Here is a 10467-nt window from a genome sequence, read left to right on the forward strand (position 1 = left end):
CGGGAGGAGAGAAAAGGAGAAAAGCAGGAGAGAACACGCAGAGAAGCGCCCACTCCAGAGGGAGAGCGTAGGACAGCTAGCCAAGGAAAGAGCCGAGAGAGAAGCAAAAAAGGAGAAAGAAGGAAAGGAGAGGGACCCCGAGAAGATGCGGGGATGAGGTGCCAGCGCGAGGGGACAAAAACCGAGAACAAAAACAAAGTCACAAAACGAGAAAGAAATGCCCCCGACCCCCCACCCCCCCGCACTCCCCCAAACAAATAAGAAAAAACGCAGCACAAAAAAAAAAAAAAAAGAAGAACCAAAGAAAGAAGACAAAAAAAAACCGACAAGCCAAGGAAGGGAGAAAAGTGAGGAGACGCCCGAGCACGGGGAAGGAAAACAACCGACAGCCCCCGCCCACACAAAGGAGAGGAGAGAAACACAGACGAGACGGAGGAGCGGGAGAAGAAGGCCAAAGGAAAGAAAGACGGAGGAGGCGCGCGCAGAAGAGAAAAGAGAGAAGAAGGGGAGAGCCAAGAGAAGGAGAGGGAAGGCAAAGAGAGGAAAGAGAAAGAAGACAAGGAGGGAAGAGAGGGACAAAGACCCCCCCACAAAAGAGGATTTGTAAAAAAAGAGAATCCACTCACGATATCCACTACTTAAAAAGTGGAAAGGGAATGAGGAAGGCAACAACGAAAGTCTTCGTTGATTGTGGGAGTAGGAGACAGAAGAGTGCACAAGAGAGAAAAGGTGACAACGGAAGAAATCTCACGCTAGGAGTGTGGTAAAGGGTACAGAGTAAGCTATGGTAGACGTACAGGTCAAAAGGGCTGGAGAAGAGGGAAAGCACCAAAAGAAAAAAAGAAAAAGAGAAAGACCTGAAAGGAGGAGCACAGGAAGAAGAAGCTGGTGAGGCAGGCAGAAAGGAACAGAAAAACAAAGTTGCACAATAAGGAAAGGAGAACAGGAGAGGAGAAGGGAAGCGGAGGAGAAGGAGAAATGTGGGAAAAGGAGAAAAAGAAGGGGAAGGAGAGGTGAAAAAAAAAAAAAAAAAAAAGTGCCACAAGAAACAAGAGAGAAAGAGAGAAGAGTCACAGAAGCAAAGAGGGGAACGCAAGAAGAGAGGGATGGGCAAACAAAAAGAGAAGGGGGAGGAAAGAAAAGTGGACAGATGAGATGAGGGAAAAATTGGCGATGCAGCCGAACCAGAAAACAGACGAAAAGAGAAAGAAACCCAGAACAAGACTGCGACAGAACGCCGCTCTACCCCAGCCCCGCACTAAAATAAAGATAAAAACAACGAGCCGAGATTTTCCGAAATTTGAGAATATTAAGTGCATCTGTCACAGTGAGCCGACCAGAGCCGTGAAAATTAAAATAACCGATTTCGACAAAAGTTGGTGTGGTTGAAGTACTTCTTATGGCCATTAACGTGACACAGTTTAAAATTTGTCAGACCTTTATATGACAAAAAAAGTGAAGGTCAAAGGTCAAGCCTAAACTGTAGGCGATTTATTGCCTTCAAAAAAGCAAATATTGACAATTTTTAAACATTTTTTTTACAACTCCAAGACGCAAGGAATCAAAATAAAGTTAATAGCAGTGAAGAATAATGCAAACTGAATAAGACTATGTAAGAATTTATTTTGTATCTGAGGAATTTCATTTTCATAACCTTCGTGAAAAACGTGTCCTAGTTGGTTGGTGTTTTTTGCCTTAAAAGTGGTGTTTTTTAAAATCCGTTAATTATGCATTCCAGCGTTCTATTAATAAAACGAATGCTCCGAGACAAAGATAAGGAGCTATATTTTAAGATAAAAAAGAAAAATGCTCGGGCAATTTTGTTTTCTAGGAATTTTTCATAAGTACTTTTAGACTATTCAGCCAGCTTCGCGTTGCGTGACACTAAAGAAAACGGTGTTTGTTTCATTCGTGTGGAATATGTTTATTTCGCTATAATGAGTATTCAGGCCTAAGGATGAGTAACATTATTTTATTATTTAGCAATACTTTTATAAGCGTGCCAAAAAGGTCCTTCGCACGTTTAAGGATGTGTCATTCAAAGTCTTCAAAAGGGTTTATAAACGACGAAATTATAAAGTCAATATTCAACGGACACCTCACCTCACGAAATTTATGCCTGCGGCCTTCAATTAATCCTTTACAATTTTCAGCTCTTTTTCGGTATTTTGTGCATATGTACTAAGGATAGATCTAGGAATGTAACAATCTTCCTTAAGTGGTTTACATAGTTATTGATATAATTACGGCGCGTGAGCCGCGGTTGTAAAGCGTGGGAACAAAGACCTCTCATTGGCTGAACTTGATTTTGCGTTTCGCAGCTAAATTTTACGATTGATAAAAGGGAAATGTTATTTGAATCCGTTTGTTAGTTATTTTCTAACCGAAAGGTAGCATATGCACAAGAAGTTTCTTAGATCTATATATTTTTCAACGATTTGACGGTGAATGCAGGAAAGAAAAGATGTTTTGTTCATTTGCGCGAGCGGCAAGCTCAATTCCTTGTGGCAATCGACAAGTGAGAGAAGGAAACGACGAACTTCTGCTGACTTCGCTGGAGACTTTGACAGCTCAACTTGAAACATGGAAAATTCAGGAAAAAGATTTACTTCTAAACAGAGCAGGTAACCGTTTTAAACGTAACAAGCCGACTGAATTGCCTTACTTTTGCACTTGAACTTCTCATAAATTAAACATCACTATTTACAAATTACCTAATATTAAAGTTTCAGACTATTTTATTCTTAGAATTGAACCCTGAACAAAAATTAAATTAGACATACCTGTTATTATTTTAGGCATTCAAGATGTAAATGATGAACAAAAAAATGTCTTGACAATATGTTCGGCACATCGCTTTGAGCTTGCCAAGCACTGAAGACCTTCAACCGCTTGCTGTCATCCCGAACATACTCAAAGTACTCAGAAACGAAAGGTTTCAATTCCTGATAGATACATCACACCGGATATGGCGAAAGAAATCATGTTAATGTATGGTTTACACTGTATTATTGGATCCCGTAAGTGTTTCAAGTAGTATTTTGTAATTAATCTGTGTATATTTGTTCGGCGCCGTTACACTTGCTAATGTTTCATGCAACATGTCTCGCATTTTTGTTGCGCCTTTGCGACAAGTTCCAGGAGGCGTTACAAACTCGTGTAAGGTGTTACAGCGTTGTTGCTCGTTATTAAAAGAGGCTTTGATTCCTTTCGTGAAAGGCTTGCCACATCGTATACCGAATCATGTCCATTTGAGTAGATGTCACGGAAGTTATTTTTGCGTGTAATCTATCACAGCGAGACAAGTTGCAAGACAACTCGCCTCGTGCCACCGTGCCTGAAAGTTGCATACGGTAAACCAGCAACCCCCGGGGGGGGGGGGACTCCCATATCAAACAGACAGGGATGCTCCTCGGAAATTTTGAATTAAACCCCGAAAGGAGACCAATCTGGGCGTTACTCACGCTTCTTTGACCCCTAAAAGATACCTTTTTAAAACAATTTTAAACTAAGAGTCCAAAATCCGAAATTTACACCCGCAGGCGAGACGAAGAGCATCCCAGTCTCTTTGATATGGGAGTCCCCCCCCCCCCCCACCCCCGGGCCAGCAACGCAGGGGAAAGCAGAACAAAATATGTGTCTCTTTTTTGCCAGACACCGATTTATTGTCAGTTCGCTCACTACACGCGCTCTCTCCCTAAACTTCTTTATTCACCTATATACATTCTTCACACACTTTAGGGGGTTGGGGTTAGGTGCGGGGGGGGGGGGGGTACTACTTTTTTATAATTGTATGTTATGACGGTAGTTGCCAGTTAGTGGTGTAGAGTTTGTAAGGGGAATAGGGTCCCTAACTATGTATAAACATTTCTGCTTTTATCAATGTTGAGGCGTGTTGTGTTATCTGTTAGGGGACTGGGATCAAACATAAGACCACATGGTCGAACTATCCGACCAGGCGTAGTAAAAAGATCAATATCGTCGAATTTTCTTCACAATCTGGCATTTTTTAATGCTAGCTTGACATTCTGCATGGAGGAAAGGAGATGTTATACAGTTTCTTCTCTGATCTTTGGGAAGGTAGAATTAGGTTAGATTGAGAGTGTGCTATCATTCGCGGAATTAAAGGAAGCGTAAACAACGCATGTACCGCCACCCTTATGTTTTTGGTCAACCACAGGCTTCCCAAGCTCAAAAGTCGTCTTTTTGATTGTTTTTTTAGAGCCCTTCGGGCGGCTGACTCTACATACGTGGTGTATGCGACAGCTTGTGTATATAGAGGAATGTATGGGAAAATCACGGATTCTCTAAAATCGGGTAAATAACTATCTATTTTGAAATAAAGTTTACCTACCTCTAATATGTCGCTTACTTGTGTCTTGTGCCGAATTTGAAGCCATTCCGACGCCATTTAGCGAAGTTATTCGAAGTCGTTGTCTCCCCTTCTAAAAAGAATTTAAAGCAAAATTTCTCGTTCTTTACGAGACTTTCGACCGCCGAAGCACACGTACGTGGAGTGAAATTTATTGGGCTTTATGGAACTGTTGGTTTTATTGCGATTCGGGACTTTTCCTTTTGAGGAGAGAGCGATTTGTGGAGTGAGCTCTGGTCAGCGATCAATGGAGTGGTCTGCCTTTCCTTCTTTTTAGAAGGGGAGACAACGACTTCGAATAACTTCGCTAAATGGCGTCGGAATGGCTTCAAATTCGGCACAAGACACAAGTAAGCGACACATTAGAGGTAGGTAAACTTTATTTCAAAATAGATAGTTATTTACCCGATTTTAGAGAATCCGTGATTTTCCCATACATTCCTCTATATACACAAGCTGTCGCATACACCACGTATGTAGAGTCAGCCGCCCGAAGGGCTCCAAAAAAACAATCAAAAAGACGACTTTTGAGCTTGGGAAGCCTGTGGGTCAACGAACTTAAACATATATCCGTTTATGTGAAATATGAATCTTATACCCGTAATTTGTATACATATCATAGGTGTGTGCCGTCAGTGTCGGGAAAAGCACGCTTGTTATCTGAAACAATTTAAGTCTTCACAGCAGCCATCTTCAAAGAATATTGCAGCTAAGAGTATCACACCCCGTAAAAGGTTTCCTATTCCACCTGAAGTGTTAAGCAGCCCGTCTGGTATGGAAGATTCTTTAATAAGCGATGAAGATTACAAACAACCACTTACACCAGCCACTGCAAAAACAGCCTACAACCAGTATGTGTACAAATTACATGAAGCGACGGGGATAAGTGAGCCATTTAGACATCTGGATTCTGTTCTTATGAAAGAGTGGAACGATTTGCACCCTCGTACTCAACATCATTATGCATCGTTCGCTAAACAAGGAGTAAGACCAGTTTTGGAATCAATTGCCCCTGGCCAAGGTGAAGAGCTTTGGAATTACTTGAAAAACAGTTCAATAATGGGTCTTGGCAACAACGATAACGACGATGAAGATGAAGAACTTTCTCTTAACACCCTCTCGGACAGCACTTTACGGAATCTCACTGATGCCTATAACAACAACAACAACAACAACAACCATTTTATTTTGCCAAATTAAATAGAAGATAAATTACAGCATAATATAAATTAACTAGAATAGGCAAAAAAACTACTCAGAATAGAAATAAACTAAACGAGCTGAGTAGTTAAAAAAAATTTAATTGCTTTGACAAGGTTGTAAATAAAAGAAGACAAAAGTAAAATAAGACAAGTACTGAGTAATTAAGTATCATGCAGAAAAGAAAAAAATATATATATAAAATGAAATACAAATAAATAAGTATAATGTAACTAAGTATGTATAAGTGATAATTTAATTTAGAAAAGTAGGGAAAAAAGGGAACATGGGAAAAGAACAATGCACAGTCTTCAAAATCGAGAAAAGAAATTCTGTCAATATTTGCCCAAAATTTTACGAGAAAGCAATTGAAAGACCTTATTCCTGGTTTGACAGATTTCCGTATAAAGGAGGCTAGAAAGCATTGTAAAGAACATGGACTAGGCATTGCAGTGCCTACAGCTCCAATTCACAGGTTCTACCTCAGTGAAAACAAAGTTGACCACTTTTTAAGGTTCATAACAAGCGACATGATTTCGCAAGACACAGCATACGGTACTTCCAAAATTAAACTTGAAAGTGGAGTGGAACTAGTGGTTCCAAAACCAATACGAAAATTGATTCCAGCGTGAATCATCGCCCAGTACACAAAGATTTGTGACGAAAGTGGATTTAAACCGGCCAGTGTAAGAACTTTGTTCAGAATTCTTGAAGTCTGCCCCGCATCGACAAGAAAATCTCTTCAAGGTCTGGACAACTACACTGCGGACGGATCAGAGGCATTTGAAAATTTAGAAGAAGTTATCAGCAAGCTCTACGACGGAGGAATGCCCGATAGTAAGGCTGACAGGCTGCGTTTATTGGCCCTATCTTGCAAACGTTACCTTAAGCAGGACTACAGCACACATGTCGTGAACGATTCAACAAGCGACAATTTCTCTGTGTCTCCAGACCATTGTCGATTCTTTGCACTAAGCGACCCTAAGAAAGAACAATTGAAGCAGAGCTGTACACATAGCCACTTACTCGAGTGTGATAGGTGCCAGGAACTACGTGATCTATTTTTGTCGTTAGAGGAGGAAATAGGAAAGATCTCTGAGCAGTGCACCATGGCTAGTGACGACATATGTGATCTTCGTTTCCTGCTGGATGACAGTAAAGACAAGATAGAACAATGGAAAGCTCACATTTTGAGAAGTGTGAATCAAGAGGAGGGAAAGAAGGAGGTCCTTGATCAGTTACAACCTACTGAAGCCCTTTTGGTGGAAGATTGGGCGATGAAATTTTTGCCACTGCACTTCAGGGAAAAATCAGCTGAGTTCTATGGAAAGCGTGGTATCAACTGGCATGTCACAGCAGTGATACGAAAAACACAAGAATGCTCATTATCAGTAGACGTTTTTGTCCATGTCTTCGACAGTTGCGATCAGAACCAGATCACAGTGGCTTCAATTACCCAGAACACGCTCTTTACACTTAAAGAGCTGTATCCGGAACTAACAGGAGTTTATCTAAGATCAGACAACGCCGGTTGTTATCACGGGGGATATCTTTTGACAAGCCTCCCCAGTATTGGTCATGAAACCGGCATCAGAGTCATTGGCTATGATTTCAGCAAAGCTCAACATGGCAAAGATATATGCGATCGAAAGACAGCGACAATGAAGCAACATGCAAGACGCTTTGTGGCAGAGACGAAGACCGACATTCTGATAGCGCGTGATCTAAAAAAGGCCCTGGAAAGTAATGGTGGAGTGAAGGGATGCCGAGTGAGCGTCGCAGAAATGCCACAGCGATCCAGCCAAATTGACGTGAAAAACGTGAAAATAAAAGGAATAAGTCAGATTCACAACATTCGTTACGAAGAAGGTGGCATGCGCTTTTGGAAGGCGTTTGACATTGGAAAAGGAGAACGCATGTTACAAGACGATATGCCATCAATTGAAATTCCAAAGGTTAAGGTACTACAGGCCTTTCCGGAAACATGCCGTTCCAGCGGAGCAATGGCAGGGAGTTCCAAACACACTGAAGGGGAAACGGCATCTCCTACAGGTACTGAAGACGTTGAAACGGATACGTGTTATTTGAATGCCCTATTGACGGGTGTATCTGCTCTTTCGATACTGAAACAGAGCTCCAGAGGCACCTAGATTTCGGTAATCACGTTCGTCGCTTACATAGGGAGTCTCAGTTTGATCACATAAGGCGTCGCTATGCTGATATGATAAATGACGAACTGTCAAAGTCACTTTTCGCCGCTAACTTTTCATGTGAGTCTGAGCAGAGTGGACAGGGGGTCAACAATATTACCATGGGATGGGCATTAAAAACACACAAGTCTGCCCGGTTTTCTGAAACCGTTAAAGCGTATCTCAATGACAGATTCCTTATTGGCGAGGAAACAGGAAATAAGGCATCGCCAACTCAAGTTGCTCGGGAAATGCGCAGAGAACGAGATGTTAATGGTAATCGTCTATTTGTTGGAAGTGACTGTCTAAGTTCTCAACAGATTGCATCATACTTTTCCCGTCTTGCAACAGCAAAAAAGAAACACGGTTCTTTAAACGCAGCTGCCAGTCTGGAGGAGGTAGAAGAATTTTTGGATGAAGAGCAGATGCAGGAACGCGAAGAGGACATCACACGTAGAAAGAAGGTTGTTTTTGGCAGCCTTCATTTGGAGCATCCCATCACCTACAAGTCCTACAACCTGTGTAAGTTAGCTGCAGATGGGAAACTAGAAAAGAAATTCAGTATTGCTGATCTGAAAGACATCTGCGACTTACTTGACATAGACACTGAGAACTTTAAGCGTCGTAAAGCCCCGTACAAGGATGCTTTAACAAATGTTTTAAGTTGTTGTACTTGCAATAGGAAGTAACCTGGAATGGAGTACTATGATGTTGGACTATTTTGGCCACATTCTGTCTAAGAAGCTTAGAGTTTAGTTCAGCTAGGTACGTATTATTTAAGACGTGCACGATGGCGACAACAAAGTTGCATATTGTGCTCGCTGACGTCAATTTTCGCCATTATTCAGATTGTTTTTCAATTTTCCAATAGTCCAGTGTTTTAGATACATAGTATGACCAAGACATTAACACATTTCCGCATATTGACCCCACCCTATCGATCATACCCTCATGGTTTAATTTTCGCCTTCAAAAGATTTTAAAAATTAATTTCAGTTTCTTTTAAAACTCTTTCAGACTTTTTGTACGTAAAACTTATTTTTCATTTTTTATTCATTTTTGCAAATTTCTAGATATTTTCTAACAATCTTAACTTTTGAAAGTGAAGATTTTGAAGTTGATGACGTCATTTTGACGTTATATGACGTCACTGCTAAAACGTTACCACAATCAACCTACGAGGCTTAGGGCGCTTAGCATTCCAAAAAAGTTTCTACGCAATAGCTTAATTACTTTTGATAGTAAAGAGGAGGCTCTTTCTGCCTTCCCTCCCCATCGCCTTACCAATTCAAAACACTCAGGTTTTCAACGTTATTTGCAAAAAAGTAAGAGAAATGATGAAACAGTGTGATTGTGACAGTAAATGTCTTGTCAAGCGTTATGGTTTTTTAAATCTCATTTAAAACTTCTCACCGACAACAAGTTGTTAAAACATTAAAAATACCCATTTTTTTTACAAAATAGAGGTAGAAGAAGCAGCACATGAGATCCATAATATGCAATTGCCCAATAAGTTCTTAACAGCTTTTTAAAGCTGGGGCCATCTTCTTTACATCCATATATGAATGGAAGCCCAAAATTGCTGGAGCATGGAGAAGTGGCATTTTAAACAAAGTGAAAATATGCTGGTGTCTGACCATTAAAATAGATACTCACTTTTGACCACCCCTAAATATTTTACCTTGATATGGCAGGCAATTTTAATGATATTGCGTAAGAGCATATACCACCCCCTTTCCATATATTGGTTGAGGTCACACTTAGACTTTTCCTGTGGTTAAGGGCTTTTACTATAGTAAAAAAAAAGTAAACAAAAGTTAACTATGGTAAACTGTGCTTGTTGACTTTTACATTTTCCAGATGGCTTCTTGTCCAAATGTTGTCAATCAAACTGCAATTTGATGACTAAAACAAATATGCTCAGACATTCCACTTTCACTCGCTTGCATGTCGCCTGCAGTGAGCCATGGATTCAGAACGCGTGGTCCTTACGATTATTGCTCTTCTTCTATTAATCGCTGCTATCCAGAAAGCTCAGAGATTCAGATTTAGTGCCCTGAACATGTATTTTCTTCTGAGCAGACGACGGCACGACTTACCCACTGCTTACCACTGCTCTCCTCGCAAGGCGAATGCTGAGAAGACAAGCTTCTGCGCGGCGAAGAAGAGCGGACATTTGTCAGACATATTTTCAGCGAATTTTCTAGGACAACTGAAATAAAAGGTCTAGCGTTGCTTCTGTGTTGATCCGAACACAAGGATAAAGCACGTAAATGAAAATGGCGCAACCATTTCACGGTTCCGGAGCTTTAAGACATTTCATGTCAAAACTTAGACAATCCATTACTTAAATAAACAAAGTTTAGATAAACGCGCGATAAACCATGCCTTTTCAGGTCGTTTTACTATAGTAAACTTTGCTTTCATCCTGCCGCCGTTGCTATCGCGACAGACTACGATTACATTTACCATAGTAAACTGAAAAAAGCCGGTCACACTACAAATTGGCTTAACTATAGTAAACTTGACTTTACTATAGTAAAAAAAGCACTAGTGTGACCTCAACCATTGCCAAAGAAGGATGCCTTCTTTTTATCACTTCATGAAAATAAATAATAAAATATGCATTATTTTTGTTATTTTTGAAGATAAAATTTTGTCCTCGGATCACGGAAAAAAGGCTGCCCAATTTCTTGGCTTATTAAA

Source organism: Oculina patagonica, chromosome 13, assembly GCF_052425735.1.
Source record: "Oculina patagonica isolate OP01 chromosome 13, crgOcupat, whole genome shotgun sequence".
NCBI classification, from domain to species: Eukaryota; Metazoa; Cnidaria; class Anthozoa; order Scleractinia; family Oculinidae; genus Oculina; species Oculina patagonica.